Source organism: Schistocerca americana, chromosome 5, assembly GCF_021461395.2.
Source record: "Schistocerca americana isolate TAMUIC-IGC-003095 chromosome 5, iqSchAmer2.1, whole genome shotgun sequence".
In the NCBI taxonomy this organism is placed as follows: Eukaryota; Metazoa; Arthropoda; class Insecta; order Orthoptera; family Acrididae; genus Schistocerca; species Schistocerca americana.
Genome location: NC_060123.1, coordinates 521,576,313 through 521,602,210, shown reverse-complemented (window position 1 = coordinate 521,602,210; position 25,898 = coordinate 521,576,313).

Below are 25,898 nucleotides of genomic sequence, written 5' to 3'. Positions count from 1 at the left end.
CTTTCTCTCTCTGTTATAAACAACTGCTTCAGACGACGTGGCTATGAAATTATAAATAATGCGTGCAGATGTATTGACTTTAATTCCATTTTTTTTTCAATTAAGGGTTTCAGGGCGCCTGCTTCGAGCAGTGCTATTACCTGCAAATAATTGATGATATTGGGGCACACTGTCTTCTTTAAACGCTATCTCTTACCACGTTAGGGGCATTGACAATATATATCGAAAGAACTAAGTTTTATTTAGTTCTAAATTCATAGTTCCTTTTATATATAAGAGTGTGTACTGCCTACCGTATTCTTGGGATCGTATCCTCGTAGCCGGGAGACCCATTGTCCAAGCAACTGCAGGGTTGGACCGTGTCGGTTTCCGTTGCCTTGATAGCTTCTCTACTTACTCCGTGAAACTGAATTAATTTGTCAACAATTTGATAATTCTTAAACAAATTATGGAAGATCCAGGTTGGAATAAGGTCTTATAAGGAAAAGGTCGGTTGCTACTTAAAGTAAAGACCATACGTTAAGATGCTGACAGGCACAACTGGAAGACAGTTATACATTAACTTCCGGTCCATAGTCTTCGTCAGTAAAGGAACCACACAAATCCGTTCATACAAGGATGCACACCATACAAGGATGCATGACCTCCATCTCCGGCACCGGAAAGTAGCGCCTCATAAAGCACACAATTCTGAAGTCAGTCCTAAGGACACTAGAGGTGGTATAGAGAATAAGTGGAAACGAGTGTTTTGGAATGATGACACACTACAGACCCTGTGGTAGTCCGATGGAAGCGTTTCGCTTTGACAGTGACGGGAGAACATAACCTGCTATTACGTATAACGCAAACAAAAACGTGCGGAGGAGATGATGACAAGGTACGAGGGTGTCTTTCTTGGTTATTGATTGACCCCTTTACTGCTCTTAAGACAACCCTAAACGCGGAAATGTATGAACATATTTTACAGCACTGTGCATTGTTGCAATGTTGAAAGTATCAGCATGACAGAGTATCTTGTTATAAACCAGCGTCTTGGAGGTAATTCTGCGAGCTATAACATTCCTGAAATGGACAGGTCTGCCCAGGGTCCCGACCCGAACCCAATGGAAAAGTCTTTGTATGAGTTATAACATCGACCTCGCACCAGATCTCAGCGTCCTACAACACTATTTCGTCTGGCTTTGAAGAAGAATGGGCTGATATATATATATATTCAGATCTGAGTGTCTGAAATAGCGATCTGTTCATTTGATTACTATTCTTCATTACAAAGCAATTTAGACATCGCAGAACAAGTCGACTACACATGTAATGTAGTTACTTAAAACGACATCTTACTCTCGGTCTCTTAACGCTCGAAAGTTCTTCGACAGCATTTCACTGTAATTTGGTCTTCAGGTCATTATACGAGGGCTATCCACAAAGTACATTACGTTTTGGAATTAAAAATAAATAAAGTATTGGAATTTTTTTTATTATATACAGATGAAAGCCACACTTAAATACTATTTTTCTACATAGTTGCCATTTAAATTAAGGTACTTATCGTAGCGATGGACGAGCTTGGAAATTCCTTCGTCGTACAATTCGGCCGCCTGCGCCTTCAACCACGTGGTTACCTCTTTTGGGACAGAAAAGGTGTGATTTTTGTGGATTTCCTGGAAAGAGGCACTACAATAAACTCTCAAAGGTATTGCCAAACTCTGCACAACCTCAGAAGAGCAATACAAATCAAGCGCAGGGGAAAGTTGGGCTCAAAGATCTTGCTGAATCACGACAACGCCCGGGCCCTCACGGCAAATGCCACTCGTGAAGTTCTCGAATCTTTGAAGTGGGAGTTGTTTCCTCATCCGCCGTACAGTCCCGACCTGGCACCGAGCGACTTCCACTTATTCCCAGCAATGAAGTAGTGGTTGGCTATGCAGCGTTTTCATGACGACGCACAGCTTCAAGAAGAGGTAACCACGTGTTTGAAGGCGCATGCGGCCGAATTTTACGACGAAGGAATTTCCAAGCTCGTCCATCGCTACGATAAGTGCCTTAATTTAAATGGCAACTATGTAAAATAGTAGTATTTAAGTGTGGCTTTCATCTGTATATAATAAAAAAAAATTCCAATACTTTATTTATTTTTAATTCCAAAACGTAATGTACTTTGTGGATTGCCCTCGTATATCATATACGTATTACTCTCGGTGTTATTGGATCTGAGTCGTTTTCTCGATCTCTAGGATGGCGCTCTGCAAATTATCAGTGTAGCATTAAGAATGTGACCAGTAGTTAACAGGAGCTCTTTGCTATAATGAGGCACACTATCAAGATGAGCAGTCACGAGTAAGGGAATGGCCTTCTTATAGTTTTCCTTGTTGTGGTGCCCATCGCTTGCTCTGTGTTCCTTGAATCATAGTCGCAAATGGACTGTACTTATATGATGTAATATTTAAAATAATCCAGGCTTGAAGCACATTTGCTGAACTCCAGGCGTAACTACAACAGCAGTCGGAGCAACGTCATGACTGTGAAGCTGCACACCCAGAAGATGTCATTGAAAAGAAGTTTTAAATATCTAGAAAACATTTACATATGTCAACTGCAGAACAAGTAAATTTTTATCGTGATGGGTTTCATGGGGCTTTCAATGGGAAACATTTTCCCAGAAATAAAAATACTCTGATCTGCGGAACATAAGGATGAAGTATTAACTAATCGGTGGAAATGAATGGAAGTGCGGAAACATATTTCCCGAGGTCTCCAAGTCGTGCACATAACGTGACAACGTAACTATAGCCCCAAATGGGGCTGACCGCGCTACACGAGGCAGCTGAAGGAACATGGAAAGTCAATGTGTATCAATCAGCGAGCAGTTAAGGTCCACTGTGGTGGTGTATTTAATTACAAAATGGTCCGGAGAGCACATTTGGGTGTTTCTCTGGCATAAGTGAAGCTGTAAGGGCGGGGCGTGAGCCGTGCTTGGGTAGCTCAGATTGCAGAGCACTTGCCCGCGAAAGGCAAAGGTCCCGAGTTCGAGTCTCAGTCCGGCACACAGTTTAAATCTGCCAGGAAGTTTCATATCAGCGCACACTCTGCTGCAGAGTGAAAATCTCATTCTGAAAACATTTGGGTGATATAACACGAGGAAGAATCATTTGAAAACTGGAAAAAGTGCAATGTGTGACGAGTGTACGCCAGGAGTTTCCCATTGCTCATAACATTGTTTCACGTCGACTGGGAGGATTCCGACGCATAGGCACAGCTGCCGAAGGAGAGGAAGTGGTCGACCACGGACAACTGCAGCAGCAGATGACCGCTAGATTACGCAGTTGTGTGACAAGCAACAAGGGACCACCTTCCGACAGCGAGTGCAATTGCACGCAAGGCACACAATCTTTCGCTCCACAGTGGCAGAGTGGCTGTATAGGGTTTGCCTGACGACCATTACATAGTGGACCGTTGACACCGGTACATCGGTGGCAGCGTATGCAATGGTGCCAAGAGCATAGAGAGTGGGGTTGCGTGGTATTCTCACGTGACAGCAGATTCGGTATGAAAACTGATTCTGGATGTACCCTCATAAGACGATAGGCGGGACCACGAATTGCACTCAGGAAAGTTGTTGAAAGAGATCGTTTCGGCGGTCGAGGTGTTACGGCATGGGGAGACATAGAGTTGCATTGGCGTACTGAGCTTCCAAATCATTGAACACGGTACACTCACTGGCCAACGGTATTGTGACACTGTACTCCTTCCCCATGTACGCCTTTTCATGGGTACATTAAGCTACCGGCTTCATTTCAATGGATGACAATGCTCGACCGCATGGGACAGCGCCAATGAAGACGCTCGTGGAACGAGAGGATACCTTTGGAACGGACTGGCTTGTCTGTTCATCCTACTTATATTGCATCGAGCAGGCGAAGGACACGTCGGAGTGATGTGTCGTAACACGCGTACATGCATCAACGACCATCCAGCAGTTGGAGGAATGGAACGAGCTACACCAGCAGCTCCTTAACAAACTCGCGGCCAGCATGCGAGCTACTTGAGAACAAATATCGCCATCCGTAGTGATCACACACCTTATTAAGAACTATATCCTGCCTTTTGTGATGTCGAGGAGGACGTCATGAATCACGGTGACTTCAGTGTAAATTCTGTCTTTGAATAAATTTGGCGTTTTTGTTTGTCTCATTGTGCATTTCTTACCATAATGCAGCAGTCCTTTCTACATTTGATCCAGGTTCCATAAAGTTACGTTACTTGGTAGTAACACATCGCGAGAAAGTTGATTTCGTAATTTCGTCCTTAAGTACAGTATAGCTTCATTACCCTGGTTACAACCAAGGTTACCAGTAAGTTTTCCTTCGATGCAAAGTCAATACTCGTTCTGATAACACACTTTCACTTATCCCCAATTAGGAATCCATCTGCCCTATTACTGTCTCGCCTGAGATTTGGCTAATAGGAACAGAGGCTCTATAAAGGACCGGATCTCAGTCGTTCTAATCCTAGAAATAGTGAATCAATGTCACCAAGAAACGAGGTTAGGTTCTGAGAGATAGGCAAAATGTGACGTCCAAAGATGAAAACACATGGGGAGCGACAAACGTTAAGTAAAACTCATATACTGATTACGAATGAATTACTACAAAAATTCATACATAAGAATAATAATACACTACGTGATCAAAAATATGGACACCCCCAAAAACATACGTTTTTCAAAATAGTTGCATTGTGCTTCCACCTGCTGCCAGATACTCTACATTAGAGACATCAGTAGTCGTTAGACACCGTGAGAGAGCAGAACGGGGCGCTCCGAGGAACTCACTGACTTCGAATGTGGTCAGGTGATTGGGTGACTTATCATACGTCTGTAAGCGAGGTTTCCACGCTCCTAAACATGCCTAGGTCCACTGTTCCCGATGTGATAATGAAGTGACAACGTGAAGGGACACTTACAGCACAAACGCGTACAGGCCGACCTCGTCTGTTGTCTGACAGTGAACGCCGACAGTTGAAGAGGGACGTAATGTGTATTAGGCAGACATCTATCCAGACCATCACTCAGGAAATCCAAACTGCATCAGGATCCACTGCAAATACTACGACGGTTAGGCGGGAGGTGGGAAAACTTGGATTTCATGGTGGAGCGGCTGCTCATAAGCCACACATCACGCCGGTAAATGCCAAACGACGCCATCCTTGGTGTAAGGGTCATAAACATTGGACGATTGAACAGTGGATAAAAGTTGTGTGAAGTGACGAATCTCGGTACACGATATGGTGACCCGATGGCAGCGTGTGGGTATGGTGAATGCCCGGTGAACCTCATCTGCCAGCGTGTGTAGAACCAACAGTAAAATTCGGCAGTGGTGTTATGGTGTGGTAGTGTTCTTTATGGAGGGGGCTTTCACCCCTTGTTGTTTTGCGTGGTACTATCGCAGTACAGGCCAAGCACCTTCTTGCTTTCCACTGTTGAAGAGCAATTCGGGGATGGCGATTGTATCTTTCAACACGATCGAGCACCTGTTCATAATGCACGGCCTGTGACGTAGTGGTTACACGACAGTAACATCTCTGTAATGGACTGGCCTGCACAGAGTCCTGACCTGGATCCTATAGAACACCTTTGGGATGTTTTGGAACGCCGACTTCTTGCCAGGTCTTACCGACCGACATCGATACCTCTCCTCAGTGCAGCACTCCATGAAGAATGGACTACCATTCCCCAAGAACTCTTCCAGCACCTAAGTGAACGTATGCCTGCGAGAGTGGAAGCTGTCATCAAGGGCCAACACCATACTGAATTCCAGCATTTCCGATGGAGGGCGCCACGAACTTGTAAGTCATTTTTAGCCAGGTGTCCGGATACTTTTGATCACACAGCGTAGGTTTGATCATAAGTGAGTCAATACTATGATAAGATTAAGAAGTGTGAATGATAGCCGGCTGGGTTGGCCGAGTGGTTCTAGGCGCTACAGTAAGGAACCCCGCGACCATTACGGTGGCAGGTTCGCATCCTGCCTCGGGCATGGATGTGTGTGATGTCCTTAGGTTAGTTAGGATGAAGTAGTTCTAAGTTCTAGGGTCTGATGACCTTAGAAGTTAAGTCCCATAGTGCTCAGAGCCATTTGAGCCATTTGTGAATGATACACCAGAAGAGTTGAAATTCTTTTTAATTCTGCCTGACAAGTAAAGAAAATAAATGCATCACATCAATTATCATCACCAGCTGCTAAGGAAACTGAAATTGTTGGTGTAATAAGAAAAGTACCGTTCCCGTATGTTGTTATTAAAAAATGAATAAACCAATGTAGAATGCGGTGCAGGAACACTCTGAAAAACAGTCTTGAAACTACTCGCTGCTTGCTGTCAAACGTGAAGTAAAGGAGGAAAAGGAGTGATGAGGTGCTATTCACAACAAAACACTTCTAGAGCCTGGATAACTATTTAAAAATATATCGTTCAAGGGTGCATTAAACTGTCATTATTGTGAGGCTCCTCGACGAAATACTTAATATATGTATTGACAGTTTACTAGGAACAGTAATTAAGAAATAAAAAAAAAGGTTTGCATCACCTAGGTTCCGAGAGTTCCGGAAACTGTACAGGAAACTGGAATAGAGTTCAACATAAATGTAATTTCCGACCTTTCTATTGCTGATGAAAACCACACATTGCGTGTTGTACTACCACACAGCGAGACATTCAGAGGTGGTGGTCCAGATTGCCTTACACACCGGTACCTCTAACACGCACTACCGCGTCCTTTTGCGTTGATGCATGCCTATATTCGTCGTGGCATACTGTCCATAATTTCATCAAGGCTCTGTTGGTCCAGATTGTCCCACTCCGCAACAGCAATTCGGCGAAGATCCCTCAGATTGGTTGGTGGGTCACGTCGTCCATAAAGAGCCCTTTTCAATCTATCCAAGGCATGTTCGATGGAGTTCATGGCTGGAGAATATGCTGGCCACTGTAGTCGAGCGATGTCGTTATCCTTAAGAAAGTCATTCACAGGATGTGCACGATCCGGACGCGAATTGTCGTCCATGAAGACGAATGCCTCGCCAACATGCTGCCAATATGGCTGCACTATCGGTCGGAGGATGGCATTCACATACCGTACAACCGTTACGGCGCCTTCCATGACCACCAGCGGCATACGTCGGCCCCACTTAATGCTACCCCAAAACAGCAGGGAGCCTCCACCTTGCTGCACTCGCTGCACGGTGTATCTAACGTGTTCAGCGTGACCGGTTTGCTCCAAACTCGTTCCGACGATTGTCTGGTTTAAGGCATATTCAACACTCATCGGTGAAGAGAACGTGATGCCAGTCCTGAGCGGTCCAATCGGCATTTTGTTGGGCCCATCTTTACCGCGCTGCTTTGTGTCGTGGTTGCAAAGATAGACCTCGCCATGGACGTCCGAAGTGAAGTTGCGCATCATGCAGCCTCTTGCGCAAAGTTCGAGTCGTAACACGACATCCTGTGGCTGCACGAAAAGCATTATTCAATATGGTGGCGTTGCTGTCAGGTTTCCTCCGAGACATAATCCCTAGGTATCGGTCATCCACTGCAGTAGTAGCCCTTGGGCGGCCTGACCGAGGCACGTCATCGACAGTTCCTGTGTCTCTGTATCTCCTCCATGTCCGAACAACATCGCTTTGGTTCACTCCGAGGTGCATGGACACTTCCCTTGTTGAGAGCCTTTCCTGGCACAAAGTAACAATGCGGACGCGATCGAACCGCGGTATTGACCGTCTAGAACTGGTTGAACAACAGACAACACGAGCCGTCTACCTCTTCCTGGTGGAATGACTGGAACGGATCGGCTGTCGGACCCCCTCCGTCTAATAGACGCTGCTCATGCGTGATTCTTTATATCTTTGGGCGGATTTAGTGACATCTCTGAACAGTCAAAGGAACCGTGTCTGTGATACAATATCCACAGGACTTCTTGAAACCGGGATGATGCAAAACTTTTTTTGATGTGTGTATATACACCTGTTTTCTGCCTCTTTAGGATTTCCAAATTGTGAGCCACTGCTTCAATAAAAGTAGTTCATTCGTGCATACTGACCACTCGGTTACGGAGATCGTAATTATGTGCATTGATTTAATGAAGTTTCCGAATACCAAGATTCCAATTAATCAGGTGAAACTTATGTATAGAGGTATCTTCACTCTTACAGACTGGAAGCCAAAAGATTTGTCGGTATTAACTGAATGTCGTCTGTTTTAAATGATTGTCATGCTATATATCTGCACGGGATTTTCGAATCACTCGTATAATTCAAAGAACCTCTACTTAATGCTTTTTTCTGCTAATGTAACGTCCAGTAATGTAAGGCACCTCTTTAGCAGTATTTTGACCTGGTATGTGGCTGGGGAATGATTTTTCTTGTCACCGTGGCTGTAAGTTCGGTTGGGCAGCAGCCACACATTCACTCTGATTCTGTGCCGTGAACTTCCACCTGATGTTGTTCTTCCTACACCCAGTTTTCAAGTACAGGTATTTGTCTTGTGATATGGAGATGGGCATTTCGAAGCTATGGCTGCCAGGATTACTGTTGAGACAGTTACCTGTTCGCGCTTGCTCAAACGACTTTGCAAGTTCATTCGCGGAAACTATTTTGCAGTTGTGTACGTGGCGTGTTCAAAAAATTCCGGAACTCTCTCCACAACATTTTCTATGCTTATCTTTCACTTATTGTACATGGTCTCCTTGGGAATACTCTCCTCCACAGTTAAGATACCACTCCGAACGCCGTTTGCACTTCCGGAAGCGGTCTCGGTACGTCTCCTGCTGGATCGCGCGATGCCCCGTTATATCTTCAGTCGTTGAAAATCTTCGTCCTTTCAATGGATTTTCAACTTTGGAAATAAAAAAACGTTCCGCAGGAGCCAGGCCTGGAGAGTACAGAGGATGAGGGAGCACAGTGATTTCATTTCTTGTGCAACAGTCGCGCACCAACAAGGATAAAGGTGCGGGTGCGTTATCACGATGCAAGAGCCATGAATTGTATCTTCACATTTCAGGCCGGTTCCTTCCCATGTTTTCTCGTAGGCGTTGCGATGCTTCCCCATAGTACCACTGAATAACAGTTTACCCCTGTGCCGTTATTTTTAAGCTATTAAAATATTTTCTAATGACGCGCAAAGCGAAGTATGAAAATATAAAAATATGACACTTCACTCTCATGCAATTTACGATACCCGTTATCCTCCAAAATACTTAGTTCTTTGTTCCGGACGAGAAGATGAAAGAGCCCCGCAGGTAGGAATTTTCACCGGGAATTAGAGACAACAGAACACGACCGTTAAAATGCTAAATGTGCGCCATGTGATTCTATATTACTCCCAGGCTGAATGAGAAGAATTACCGAGGCCACTAACGTGGCCATTATTCATACCAGTATGTACTCCACGACGCTGTTCTCGTCCTCTCTCGCTCTTTCCCTCACTCTCTCCCTCCGTCGCGGCGTCTCTCTCACTCTCTCTCTCTCTCTCTCTCTCTCTCTCTCTCTCTTTCTCTCCTTCTCTCCAACCCTCACCATCCTAAAGGACACACACACACACACACACACACACACACACACACACACACAAAAGCTCGTTCGCACCCACACTTACATACAAAGCAACACGAAGCACTCCTTTATGACAGAGTGTAATCCCAACCATGTAATTATTCGTTCTCGTACAAAATTGAGCGTGCCTCACAGACATAATTTACAGTTCATTCGAAGAAAAGAAAATGGTTCAAATGGCTCTGAGCACTATGGGACTTAACATCTATGGTCATCTGTCCCCTAGAACTTAGAAATACTTAAACGTAACTAACCTAAGGACATCACACAACACCCAGTCATCACGAGGCAGAGAAAATCCCTAACCCCGCCGGGAATCGAACCCGGGAACCCGGGCGCGGGAAGCGAGAACGCTACCGCACGACCACGAGCTGCGAACATTCGAAGAAAAACATCTACTAAAATTTGACACACAGATCACACGAAATATATAAAGAGATTATATCATCGAAATGACGATAGCGCAAACTGCCAACGAGTGACCATTTTTACTGAAACAAGGATTTAAAAAACTCATTTAACAAGAAATAAGCATAATTTATGGCGGCCACAATGACTATACCCTATACATGTTAGTATCCGATTATCAGGAAACAGTATCTATTGTCATCGGTATCGTCATTTTTCCATAAAATCCAAGTGAAAGTATACCTGTAAATATAGTTCATCACATACACCATCTTATGTGACTTATAACGTGCATCTCGACTGACTACTTACATATTGCGGTTGAAATCAGGTTGTTGGTTTCATTATGTCGAATAGAGTGTACTCTTTGTAGTTAAAGAATCTACTGTCTTAAATATGGAATCGTCGAACCTAACTACACTGAAAGACTAGTAAGTCAGTGTGTTTTCTTGAGGCACGGTGAATCGTTTCACAATGAGTAGCTCGAAATTAGCGCATCATGTCATTTGAAACAACAGTGACATGCAAATTACGTTATTTCTGTGGGTCCATGTAGAAGTGGTGCTAATGCTTAGCCTACAATGATCTTGCTGTCGGGGAAAGATGTATGTATGTACTTCCCATCTTTGCCAATCAGCATTTATCTTCTTTCCATTCCTTGAACACTTCTCTCCGTAGCAGCATACTCCTTAGCTTTAGAATCATGAAAGAGTGTCGTGTAGGTGTAAGAATATGGTTGTCTTGAAATAGATCGTCATGTGTTAAGATCGAGATTTATAAACCATATTCTGAAGTGCAAAAAATGTACACGGACAGATTATAACTCCTGTTATATTTTAGTTATTGTGGACTTGTACTCTTGCCCCTCCTTCCTTCTTCGATCTATTGTCCACATTAAACAAATCCCAGTTCAAGTATTTAATAAAAAAAGTTTTTTACGAAGATTTGAGAGGAGCGAGGAGTACAATAAATGTTCCAAAAAAAATAATTTTAACTGTACATTCAGAACTAGTACTTATCGATTATAACGTCGAAACTAATATATTTCATCACGTTTTTCTTTTCATAAATTTTAGCTTGAAATGTAATATACTGTGTATAAAATATGTGTGAATGTTTTCAGAAAATCGACTGCAATAATATTGATTTGTTCAAAATTCGAAAAATAATACCGATATCGACAACTACTGTTTAGGAAAAGTAACGCTAGAGGAGGGTGTTCCGTTACAAATTGTATAATCAACTGAAATATGTGGCGGAAAGGTAATTCATTAAAGAGATAAATTTTGGATTAAATGAAAAGAAGGTTGATTGTTGAGCGTTTCAGTGGGAGCTTTAGGGAGCGTATATAACTGGAAACGAATGGATAGCTTTGTAGTAATGAAATAGTGAAGGCAGCAGAGGATCAAATAGGAAAGAAGACAAGCTCCAGGAAACGTCCTTGGATAGCACAAAAGTTAATGAATTTACTTGACGAAACGAGTAAACATAAGGATAGAGTGCATGAACCATCCAAAGGGGAACCAATACACCGAAATAAAAAGATCGACGAAAAGTGCAGATGGGCAAAGCTAAAAATACGAGTGGTGATGTACAAAAGTGTAGAACCATGCATGACTATGTCTCTTGTAGGAGAATTAATGAAACTTTTGGAGACGGAAGCGTTTGAATATCAAGAGCTCAGACGGCAAGCCATTACTAATCAGCGAGCTGAAGGCTCAATAGCGGAAAGAATATGTGGAAGGACTCTGCAAAGGGAACAAAGCTGATGAGAGTAGTATGGAAACGGAAGATGAGGAAGATGAAGATGAAATTGAAAGTGAATAAAAAACTTTGAGGTGTGGCATAATATTATAATTCTCCTCGCAGAGACGGTAATAGAAGAGCTGTGGAACGGAATGGATATCGTTTTCATTGTTGTGGTCTTCAGTCAGAAGACTGATTTGATGTAGCTCTCCAAGCTGCTCTAGACTGTGCATGCCTCTTCACCTCCGAATGTGTACTGCAACCTACATAATTTTGAAACTGCTTACTGCATTCATCTCTTGGTCACCCTATACACCTTTTAAACGCCCACAACCCTCCAGCACTTAAGACCTTCAGGAAATACTTTCTAATACGTAAATCTATATTTGACTTAAAAAAATAGCTGTGTTTGAAAAACGCTTTTCCTGGCATTGCCAGTCTACATTTTATATCTTGTTTAATTCGGCCAAATAGCGAATAAGAGATCTCGTCTACTGCTGTCAGCGTCCCGTTGCCCCATTTAATTATATTACATTCCATTATCCTTGCTCTGTGTTTTAATGTTCGTGTTCCACATTCATTTCAAAAACTGTCCATTCCTTTCAACTGCTGTCTCTGAAACACCAGGAAAAGGATTCAATCTTGTCTCACTCCTTCTCAACCACTGCTTCACTATCATGTCTCTCCACTGTTATAACAACGGTTTAGTTTATGTACAAGTTATATATAACATTTCGGTCGGTGTATTTTACCCTGATAGCTTCAAAATGTCGAAAAGTATACTCTAGGCAACATCATCAAGAGCTTTCTCTGAGTCTGCAAAGCTATAACCGTAGATCTGCCTTTCCTAAACATACATAAAAAGTTAAGTAGTAGGGTTAGTATTGCCTCAATTGTTCCTACATTTCTCCACAATCCAAACTGATATTCCCAAAAGTCAGCTTCTATCAATTTTTCCATTCTTCTGGAAACAATTCATGTATGTATTTTGCAATCACGACTTATTAAGTCGATAGTTAGGTAATATTCACACCTGTCATCAGCTGCTTTCTTTGGAGTTGGCACTATTATATGCATCTTGAAGTCCAAGGGTATTTCGCCTGTCTCATATATCCTGCATACCAAGTGGAACAGTTCTGTCACGGCTGGCACCCCCGAGGATATCTGTAGTTCTGACATAATGTCATCTACTTCGCGGACGATATTTCAACTTAGTTCTTACAGTGCTTTTTCCAATTCTTTTCAGTCATTCTAAAATCTCATCTTCATCTACATAATCTACACTTTCTACAATTTTGCCTTCAAGTTCGTTTCCATTGTTTAATCTCTCTTTATACTCTTTCCGCACAGGGGTAATAGCTTTGTGGAGAAACTGGAATTGCACTGGGTAGTTCATCTCTACTTTATTTGGGGTGCTATAAATCCTTCTAATAGGCTCTTGAGAGCTATCCAGTGGTGACTAGTTTTACCGTGTCATAATGTAAATTACATTTGGTTACTTCGTCGTCATAATAAGAGTTTATAGCTTAAATTTCGTAACCCTAAGCTATTACTTAGGGGGAGGAGTACTTCTTACTCGAGATGGCTATAAAAAGTTTAATGTAGATAACCGGTTTCGATAAAACTGACTTACGATCTTCAGGTCTGTAAAAGAATTAAAAGAAGTGCTACAAACTATTACATAGATAATGCAAAATTAACTCAGAGAAGAACGAAATTACAACATACCTTCATAAAGGTTATTACAAAAATCTTGTGCCAGCTACACATAAAATCTTTGCATCGAATTTCCAGGAACATAAACCATGAAATGGGCGATACGTTGGCACGTCAAGATTAAAATTGCGGAGTGCATAACAATTCGCCAAAACATATTTCCCAAAAGGTAAAATGTCGTGCCTTAAAATGTTCAATTGCGTGTGAATAGCTAAGGGACCGAACTGCTTAGGTCATCGGTCCCTAGACTTACATACTACTTAAACTAACTTGTTATAAGAACAACACACACACACACACACACACACACACACACACACACACACACACACCCATGCCCGAGGGAGGAGTCGAACCTCCGGCGGGAGTGGCCGCGCAGTCCACGATATAAAGCCTCAAACCCCGCGGCCACTCCGCACGCCTACGTCGTGCCTATCACGGCGTCACAAGACTGTCAGTAGCCAGTGCATGAGACGAACTGGCCATAAGCTCAACAGATGACGCTGCAATACATTGATTCCATCATTAAAAGCCAAATAAGTAATTTAGAAATCATGGTTCGAAATGGAAATGATTGTATGGCATTGTATGCCGGGAGGCCCCATGCGGGGGAGTTCGGACGCCGTATTGCACGTCCTCTGTAGGTGACGCCACATCGGCGAGTTGCGAGTCAATGATGACTAAAATGATGATGAAATACACACCCACCCACCCACCCACCCACCCACCCACAAACACAAACACACACATATATATATATATATATATATATATATATATATATATATATATATATATATATATATAGGGTGAGTCACCTACCATTACCGCTGGATATATTTCGTAAACCACATCAAATACTGACGAATCGATTCCACAGACCGAACGTGAGGAGAGGGGCTAGTGTAATTGGTTAATACAAACCATAAAAAAATGCACGGAAGTATGTTTTTTAACACAAACCTACGTTTTTTTAAAATGGAACCCCGTTAATTTTGTTAGCACATCTGAACATATAAACAAATACGTAATCAGTGCCGTTTGTTGCATTGTAAAATGTTAATTACATCCGGAGCTATTGTAACCTAAAGTTGACGCTTCAGTACCACTCCTCCTCTGTTCGATCGTGTGTATCGGAGAGCACCGAATTACGTAGGGATCGAAAGGGAACGGTGATGGACCTTAGATACAGAAGAGGCTGGAACAGCACATTACGTCCACATGCTAACACCTTTTTATTGGTCTTTTTCACTGACGCACATGTACATTACCATGAGGGGTGAGGTACACGTACACACTTGGTTTCCGCTTTCAATTACGGAGTGGAATAGAGTGTGTCACGACATGTCAGGCCAATAGATGTTCAATGTGGTGGCCATCATTTGCTGCACACAAGTGCAATCTCTCGCGTAATGAATGTCGTACACGCCGCAGTACATCTGGTTTAATGTTGCCGCAGGCTGCCACAATACGTTGTTTCATATCCTCTTGGGTTGTAGGCACATCACGGTACACATTCTCCTCTAACGTACCCCAAAGAAAGAAGTTCAGAGGTGTAAGATCAGGAGAACGGGCTGGCCAATTTATGCGTCCTCCACGTCCTATGAAACGCCCGTCGAACATCCTGTCAAGGGTCAGCCTAGTGTTAATTGCGGAATGTGCAGGTGCACCATCATGCTGATACCACATACGTCGACGCGTTTCCAGTGGGACACACTCTATTCCATTTCGTAACTGAAAACGGAAACCATGTGTGTACGTTTACCTCACCCCTCATGGTAATGTACATGTGCGTCAGTGAAAAAGACCAATAAAAAGGTGTTAGCATGTGGACGTAATGTGCTGTTCCAGTCTCTTCTGTACCTAAGGTCTATCACCGTTCCCTTTCGATCCCTACGTAATTCGGTGCTCTCCGATACACACGATCGAACAGAGGAGGAGTGGTACTTAAGCGTCAACTTTAGGTTACAATATCTCCGGATGTAATTAACATTCTACAATGCAACAAACGGCACTGATTACGTATTTGTTTATATGTTCAGATGTGCTAACAAAACTAACGGGGTTCCATTTAAAAAAACGTAGGTTTGTGTTAAAAAACATACTTCCGTGCATTTTTTTATGGTTTGTATTAACCAATTACGCTAGCCCCTCTCCTCACGTTCGGTCTGTGGATTCGATTCGTCAGTATTTGATGTGGTTTACGAAATATATCCAGCGTTAACGTTAGGTGACTCACCCTATATATATATATATATATATATATATGTATATATATATATATATATAATTCTGAAATGTTTGTAAAATATTTTCGATGATTTCTTCGTGACAGAATACTGCTAAGAAACACCATACACCATATTTACGATTCTTGCATTTCATCATTATTAAACTGCAAGTACCTTTTCTGACAGTATCGCTAAGAAAGCTGCAATCTTCGTTGCAAAAGAAATATAAAATTTTTAAAACTTATGATAAGAAGCATAAGGTAGAATGTATGCAAAAATTATTTAGTAAATTGTTAAAATTAAAATACAGCTGTGTTCAGCCCGACATCAACCAATCTGACATTTATACCATTACAGTGCAACACATTATATTTGGTGCACCAAAATACTAGGCGATGTGATAGCCTGTATCAGGGCATTAATAGTACGTAGGATACCAATGGAAAACCGTGAAAAGTGATTACAGTCCGCACGTTAGACTGAGTACATAGAAGTCTGTAGCCAAAGAATACTGAACGTGAGAAACCAAAACGTAGTGCTGGCCCACAAACCTATGAAAACTCATTCACTGCATTATCTCGTATTAATGTAAGTTACAGACAAATATAGAAATTAATGACTAGGGAATATAGTAATGTAGCCAACCATTTGTCTACATACATCAACTTACGAAACGGCTATCCATTGTGGATGGAGAGTTGAATAATCCACAGGACATGCCACAGACAAGGCAAAATCCAAAATAATTAATAATTAGAGGCTTCAAATGGTTCAAATGGCTCTGAGCACTATGGGACTCAACTGCTGTGGTTATCAGTCCCCTAGAACTTAGAACCACTTCAGCCTAACTAACCTAAGGACATCACACACATCCAAGCCCGAGGCAGGAAGCGAACCTGCGACCGTAGCGGTCACGCGCTTCCAAACTGAAGCGCCTAGAACCGACACATCATCAAACATATCACTTGCCATTGTTATTAAAAACTGACACACGAAAAGTGGCTTTGCATATCCTTAGTAAAGGATAATGATAAATTTTCTAATAAATAAAAATATAGCTTATGTTAATTACTTCTATAGTTAATGATGAAATTAAAGGAACAAGAAAATGGCGAGCTTACATTTTGCAAGACATGCGAGAAGACAGTGACAGGAAGGAAGATTATCTTGTTTTGGAACTGATGATAATCGCAAATCAGTCACAGATGCAACGATATGAATTAATAGAAGCCCAAAATTTTCGGTAGCTAACCTATAGTAGATTAATTTATTACAAGAGGCAAAAAGATTTACTAAACATCTCTCATTATTATCTACAAGGTGGTAAATTTTATAAGCATGCTCTCTGTCCCGAGTCAGCATATACTGAAATGTGGAACAGTATATTAATGGAAAGTTAGAAAGTGCTGTAGCTAGGAAGATGGAAAAAATAAGACTAAAATGTTCAGTTCCATAAGTAGGTGGCGAAGTACAATAGGATCTCTGATTTTCTTTTGGGATATTCCATTAAAATTCTTGCCACAAAAGAAAGCCATCTAAATATGGTTATACTAATGACACTAAACTGTTTTCTTATGTGCCCAAGGAAAATAAGGTTGTGCTATTAATTTCATCTACACATCACTGAATGATCCGGCAAAGGAGAAATTGTACATTGTTTTACCACGAAACAAAAATGGGCATTTATGGATTCTTATGGACTCGATCAGAAATGTATGGCCTTTCCAAATAGTAGTTGCATCTGCAATTGGCTCATGTGGTAGGCAGCTGGATTAGAGCGGTAATGTGCTGCTGCTCAAATGAAACAGAGTACACAATACGAATTTATTAAGTAGACCCGATATCTTGACAAATTACAGAGGTCCTTAGATGACACACCACCCGCGGCCAGCCAAAGCTTACCGCAATTTAACTATATTTATTACTCTAAAAGGTTACTCAAGCTTCAGAGATCAATAACGGTGGCTGCTTTGAAATTTACAACAAGACAGGCATTCAGTTAAATTGAAAGGGATTCAGAAATACACACTTGACGGCTACTCCTGGCAAAGAAATTCATAACAGAGTAACCAATAGCCAAAGATATACTAGTCGAATAGACAACAAAAATCAAAAAATGCGTTGATAAACAATATGGAGACGCTCTAAGCAAGTAAATCTTGGCAGAAACAGCTGCTTCAGGCCTAATACCTCAAAACAACAGCCTATACTCACTAGGTCTTTCAGGAAACTTAGCCAAGACAATTATTCAAAGAATTTCAGAATCACTTAAACTTAACAGTGCTCCGTCCATGAAGTAATTTTAAGCTACAATTCGCTACTCACCACTCAGTTTCAACTGCCGACTAAACGCCTCAAATTACTATTTAAGACAGGTACGTGCTTAATCGGTGGATGACAGCAGTAAAACATATCAGATGGGCACACCAAAAGATGCCAACTCTCATCAGTAATTAACCTTGCGCCCAGAACACAACGAAACAGTTTACTGGCATAGAGACTGAAACAGTGGACCAACAAATGTACCTTTCTTCACACGGGCAAACAAGATATAGAACTAATTTTTACGCTCTCTCGTATTCACACCAATTAGGTAATCAAACATCTATGTTCTAAAATGAAACTTCCTGGTAGATAAGAACTGTGTGCCGGACCGAGACTCGAACTCGGGACCGTTGCGTTACGCGGGCAAGTGCTCTGCCAACTGAGCTACCCAAGCACGACTCACACCCCGTCCTTACGGCTTTACTTCTGGTAGTACCTCGTCTTCCACCTTCCAAACTTTATAGAAGCTCTCCCGCAAACCTTGTAGAACTAGCACTCCTGAAAGAAAGAATATTGCGAAGACGTGGCTTTGCCACAGCCTGGGGGATGTTTCGAGAATGAGATTTTCGCTCTGCAGCGGAGTGTGCGCTGATATGAAACTTCCTGGCACATTTAAACTGTGTGCCGGACAGAGACTCGAACTCGAGACCTTTGCCTTTCACCGGCAAGTGCTCTACCAACCGAACTTAGCACTTGCCTGCGAAAGGGAAAGGTCTCGAGTTCGAGTCTCTGTCCGGCACACAGTTTAAATGTGCCAGGAAGTTTCATATCAGCTCACACTCCGCTGCAGAGTGAAAATCTCAATCTATATTCTGCCTTAATGCATTTAAAAGAACTTGTTAATAGCTGAAATATACAACACAGCAATTACCAGCTATCGAAAATAAAACGGTACACACTTGTAAAATCAAAAGGAACACTTAAACACCAAACTGCCTAAAGCCTGAGTCTTTGTTTCAAGTATAGGAGCTTAAAAACTCCGTAACTTGCTATCGTGTTTGATGATGATCAGCACCGAAACAGACATAACACAGGCTGTTAGATTCAATGGAGTGACCCACATGGCATTACACAGTGTAATATAGAAACCATAATCGGCGCGCAGTCTGCCGACAATGGAAATAGACAGAACATGACAATATGCAAATCCGAATGCACATGGTGGAAAGAATTGTGTGTGACCTATCACTGACATAAATCAGCCCTTACGGTTTTGAACCAACATCGCCACAAGACAAGAAGATAATTTTAAGCGTTGACTACTCTCTCCAGTTAACAGAAAATTTATGTATCACAGTAACTGCAAAATACAAATCTGAACGCTCAGTGGATAGGATTACTACATACGGGACCTCCCGACACGTTAATTCGGATCACATTGTATAAAAGTTCAGTAGGATTTTGACAATTTAATAGGTACTGCCAATGGCCTAAATTCTCTCAGTCTTAATCACAGCCAACGAACACGACACAAGTGTTTCAGTGACAGAAATATCTAAATCTGCTTAATGACCAGAAGCTGGGATGCTCACCGTAAGTTCCAGTCTGTAACTTTACGCTGGTTGCTTGCTTGACTTGTGGTGGGGGCGGGGGGGGGGGGAGGGGGGGGGGCAACAGCGAGGTTATCGCTTCCAATGGATTAGGGAAGGAATGGGAAGAAAGTCGCCGTGTCCTTTCAAAGGAACCATCCCGGGATTTGCCTGAAGCGATTTAGGGAGAATCACGGAAAACCAAATCAGGATCGTCGGACGTGGGTTTTAACCGCCGTCCTCCCGAATACGAATCCAGTGTGTTATCCAGTGCGCCACCTCGCTCGGTCTGTAGCACTATCGGCAAACACTCAGCCGCCATCCGTCTAATTTCAAACGGCTGTCCAGTGAGACTGCCATGTAACGACAACTGCCTGCTCCAGTATCTGTAGCCTCCTTCCAAGCTTTGTTCAGCAGATATCAGCAGTGATGCGCCCTGCCCAACACACAACGGGCCTCCACACTGTCTCCAAACGTATCCACAACTGAACCTGCTAAAGCTGCAGAGGCCTCTATTTCAACTCAGTAAATGCTTTGGCCAAAATCGGGAAGCGGCACTCGATCGACCGATCGCTGGCAGGTTGTCAGAAAAATTGCGTGTACGCCACAATGGCCAGTGGCAGCGCATCTGCAATTGTAATCATTGCTGTTCACAGATTGAGATTTTCACTCTGCAGCGGAATGTGTACTGATATGAAACTTCCTGACAGATTAAATCTGTGTGCTGGACCGAGACTCGAACTCGGGAGCTTTGCCTTTCGCGTACAAGTGCTCCACCAACTGAGCTACCCAAGCACGACTCACGCCCTGTCCTCACAGTTCTGCTTCTGGCAGTACCTCGTCTCCTGTCAGGAAGTTTCATATGAGCGTACACTCCGCAGCAGAGTGAAAATCTCATTCTGGAAATATTCCCTAGGCTGTGGCTAAGCCATGTCTCCGCACTATCCTTTCTTTCAGGAGTGCTAGTTCTGCAAGGTTTGCGGGAGAGTTTCTATAATGTTTGGAAGGTAGGAGACGAGGTACTGGCAGAAGTGCAGCTTTGAGGATGGGGGTGGGAGTCGTGCTTGGGTAGCTCAGTTGGTAGAGCACTTCCTCGCGAAAGGCAAAGGTCCCGAATTCGAGTCTTGGCCCGGTACACAGTTTTAATCTGCCAGGAAGTTTCAAAATTGCTGTTGTAAATCCAGAGACAGTAACTCACCATCAAGATTTGATTCCCTGAAAAACATTCGTAAACAGCTGCCTGAACGAAGAAGTTCAATTGGACGTATACTCAATAAATCTGTGTCACCTACAGGTCAGTGAGTTGGTACACCAAAATGGAAGAGATGTTCCCTGCAGGCGCTCAATCTGCTTCGAGTCTCTCGATGAGTGAAAATGAACTCAAGTTCAGGGTTTGTGGAATAGACTATAACATACATTTCCTTCAGAACTTTACCATAGCTTTGTACTGTAGACATTAATGCGTAAAACTGTGCTATTCTTATTACCAAAGTTGTAATTTGAAATTTTTAGTAAATAATTATGGTGCTGCGATTTTGAATATTTCAAAAACAGACACGACAACGGTTCAGAGTTAATGTGGCCAGAGCTTCGTATACCTGTCGTATATATTATAGTGAACGAAAAGCACATCTTACACAGTGTGCAACAACATTCAGGATTTCAATGAAATCATTATGGCTGCGTGATCGAGTCGTATGTGAATAATTACGAACGTTCAGACTGCTGTTTCACGCTGGTGAAGGCTGCCTGTAACAATAACAGAAGCGATGGTGGTTTTATTGCCTATGACGCAGTCACACAACCAGGGACAGTGTACTGAAATGAGCTCTGGCTGCAAAAGCGTTGTTGTTGTTGTTGTTGTGCCCTTCAGTCCTGAGACTGGTTTGATGCAGCTCTCCATGCTACTCTATCCTGTGCAAGCCTCTTCATCTCCCAATACCTAATGCAGCCTACGTTTTTCTGAATCTGTTTAGTGTATTCATCTCTTGGTCTCCCTCTACGATTTTTACCCTCCACGTTGCCCTCCAGTACTAAATTGGTGATCCATTGATGCCTCAGAACATGTCCTACCAACCGATCCGTTCTTCTAGTCAAGTTGTGAAACCAACTCCTCTTCTCCCCAATTCTATTCAGTACCTCTTCATTAGTTATGTGATCTACTCATCTAATCTTCAGCATTCTTCTGTAGCACCACATTTCGGAAGCTTCTATTCTCTTCTTGTCCAAACAATTTATCGTCCATGTTTCATTTCCATACATGGCTACACTCCATACAAATACTTTCAGAAAGGACTTTCTGACACTTAAATCTATACTCGAAGTTAACAAATTTCTCTTCTTCAGAAACGCTTTCCTTGCCATTGCCAGTCTACATTTTATATCCTCTCTACTTCGACGATCATCAGTCATTTTGCTCCCCAAATAGCAAAACTCCTAATCTAATTCCCGCAGCATCACCCGACTTGATTCGACTACACTCCTGGAAATGGAAAAAAGAACACATTGACACCGGTGTGTCAGACCCACCATACTTGCTCCGGACACTGCGAGAGGGCTGTACAAGCAATGATCACACGCACGTCACAGCGGACACACCAGGAACCGCGGTGTTGGCCGTCGAATGGCGCTAGCTGCGCAGCATTTGTGCACCGCCGCCGTCAGTGTCAGCCAGTTTGCCGTGGCATACGGAGCTCCATCGCAGTCTTTAACACTGGTAGCATGCCGCGACAGCGTGGACGTGAACCGTATGTGCAGTTGACGGACTTTGAGCGAGGGCGTATAGTGGGCATGCGGCAGGCCGGGTGGACGTACCGCCGAATTGCTCAACACGTGGGGCGTGAGGTCTCCACAGTACATCGATGTTGTCGCCAGTGGTCGGCGGAAGGTGCACGTGCCCGTCGACCTGGGACCGGACCGCAGCGACGCACGGATGCACGCCAAGACCGTAGGATCCTACGCAGTGCCGTAGGGGACCGCACCGCCACTTCCCAGCAAATTAGGGACACTGTTGCTCCTGGGGTATCGGCGAGGACCATTCGCAACCGTCTCCATGAAGCTGGGCTACGGTCCCGGACACCGTTAGGCTGTCTTCCGCTCACGCCCCAACATCGTGCAGCCCGCCTCCAGCGGTGTCGCGACAGGCGTGAATGGAGGGACGAATGGAGACGTGTCGTCTTCAGCGATGAGAGTCGCTTCTGCCTTGGTGCCAATGATGGCCGTATGCGTGTTTGGCGCCGTGCAGGTGAGCGCCACAATCAGGACTGCATACGACCGAGGCACACAGGGCCAACACCCGGCATCATGGTGTGGGGAGCGATCTCCTACACTGGCCGTACACCACTGGTGATCGTCGAGGGGACACTGAATAGTGCACGGTACATCCAAACCGTCATCGAACCCATCGTTCTACCATTCCTAGACCGGCAAGGGAACTTGCTGTTCCAACAGGACAATGCACGTCCGCATGTATCCCGTGCCACCCAACGTGCTCTAGAAGGTGTAAGTCAACTACCCTGGCCAGCAAGATCTCCGGATCTGTCCCCCATTGAGCATGTTTGGGACTGGATGAAGCGTCGTCTCACGCGGTCTGCACGTCCAGCACGAACGCTGGTCCAACTGAGGCGCCAGGTGGAAATGGCATGGCAAGCCGTTCCACAGGACTACATCCAGCATCTCTACGATCGTCTCCATGGGAGAATAGCAGCCTGCACTGCTGCGAAAGGTGGATATACACTGTACTAGTGCCGACATTGTGCATGCTCTGTTGCCTGTGTCTATGTGCCTGTGGTTCTGTCAGTGTGATCATGTGATGTATCTGACCCCAGGAATGTGTCAATAAAGTTTCCCCTTCCTGGGATAATGAATTCACGGTGTTCTTATTTCAATTTCCAGGAGTGTATATTCCACTATCTTCGTTTTGTTTTTGTTGATGTTCATCTTATACCCTCCTTTCAAAACACTGTCCATTCCGTTCAACTGCTCTTCCAAGTCCTTTGCTGTCTCTGACAGAATTACAATGTCATCGGCGAACCTCAAAGTTTTTATTTCTTCTCCATGGATTTTAATACCTACTCCGAACATTTCTTTCGTTTCCTTTACTGCTTGCTCAATATACAGGTTGAATAGCATCGGAGAGAGGCTACAACCCTGTCTCACTCCCTTCCCAACCACTGCTTCCCTTTCATGTCCCTCGGCTCTTATAACTGCCATCTGCTTTCTGAACAAATTGTAAATAGCCTTTCGCTCCTTGTATTTTACACCTGCCACCTTCAGAATTTGAATGAGAGTATTCCAGTCAACACTGTCAAAAGCTTTCTCTATCATCAAATATTTAGAATGGTTGGATCTGACTTTCTAAGTCTTCCGCTTAATATGTTTACGATACAGCCATCACGGTAGAATTTTCGTCCTGCTGTAGTGCAGAGGATAAAGAAGAGAGCGGCTGGTAAAAAGAGTCGGTTTTCCCTCAGAGATCCACAGATGTCGGCATCGGCGAGCGGCTCGGAGCTGCGGGCCGAGGTTTTTCTAATTCGATTGCCGGGCAAGAGCTTTCCGCGACCGACGGAAGACGACACGGCCGAGGAAATGGCGGTCGGGACGAGGGTCGGCCGGGCTGGTGTGAGGTCACTGGGCGGCCGCGCTCTCTTTAAAGGGCGAGGAGGCGCCGCAGAGGGCGCCCAAGGGCTGGCGCGGCGAGGATCAGCGACGAGTTCCAATTAACTCTAAGGAAGTAGGCTGTCGCCGGGGCCCGGCGCCTCACTGCATTACGAGCTGTCGTCCGTAGAATTAACAGGCTCCCTGCTATGTATTAGACAGTCTAAGAAAGACGAAACTAGTGGAAACTATCACAAAGATTTGTAGAAATGAGCTAAGAATTCTTCTGAGTCTTTTGATGTGTGACTATTATTATCGTTTTATTATTATCTTTCCTTTCTCAGACGTTATGTCTGGTTATAAATGGAAAGAGAGGCGGACCTTGATCAAGCGTGAATTCCTTTTAACTGTACGGTATATGTTACATTGCATTTAGGAACTTTCGGGTAATTGAACATGTATCAATAATTACAGATTTCTGTCGTTGTATATATACGTTTGTATGTAGCTGTATTGCGTTGATGTACTGGTGGATATTATGTGGTATGACTCTTGTAGTTGATAGTGTAATTGGTATAATGTCAACTTTATCCTGATGCCACATGTCCTTGACTTCCTCAGCCAGTTGGATGTATTTTTCAATTTTTTCTACTGTTTTCTTCAGTATATTTGTTGTATTGGGTATGGATCTTTCGATTAGTTGTGTTAATTTCTTCTTTTTACTGGTGAGTATGATGTCAGGTTTGTTATGTGGTGTTGTTTTATCTGGTATAATGCTTCTGTTCCAGTATAATTTGTATTCATCATTCTCCAGTACATTTTCTGGTGCAGACTTGTATGTGGGAACGTGTTGTTTTATTAGTTTATGTTGTGTGGCAAGTTGTTGATGTATTATTCTTGCTACATTGTCATGTCTTCTGGTGTATTCTGTATTTGCTAGTATTGTACATCCACTTGTGATGTGATCTACTGTTTCTATTTCTTGTTTGCAAAGTCTGCACTTATCTGCTGTGGTATTGGGATCTGCTTGCTGTAATATCTGGTGTTTATTGTTTGATCCTGTATTGCAATCATAAATCCTTCTGTCTCACCGTATATATTGCCTTTTCTTAGCCATGTGTTGGATGTGTCTTGATCAATGTGTGAATGTGTTAGATGATACGGGTGCTTGAAATGTAGTGTTTTCTTTTTCCAGTTTACTTTCTTCGTATCTGTTGACGTTATGTGATATAAAGGGTTGTAGAAGTGGTTATGAAATTGCAGTGGTGTAGCCGATGTATTTATATGGGTGATTGTTTTGCGTATTTTGCTGGTTTCTGCTCGTTCTATAAAGAATTTTCTTAAATTGTCTGCCTGTCCATAATGTAGGTTTTTATGTCGATAAATCTGTGGTGTCACCGCCAGACACCACACTTGCTAGGTGGTAGCCTTTAAATCGGCCGTGGTCCGGTAGTATACGTCGGACCCGCGTGTCGCTACTATCAGTGATTGCAGACCGAGCGCCGCCACACGGCAGGTCTAGAGAGACTTCCTAGCACTCGCCCCAGTTGTACAGCCGACTTTGCTAGTGATGATTCACTGACAAATTACGCTCTCATTTGCCGAGACGATAGTTAGCATAGCCTTCTGCTACGTCATTTGCTACGACCTAGCAAGGCGCCATTATCATTTGCTATTTATCTTGTGATGAATGTACCGTCAGACCGATGTTCACCAATTATGGATTAAAGTTAAGTATTCCAGAAGCTACGTAC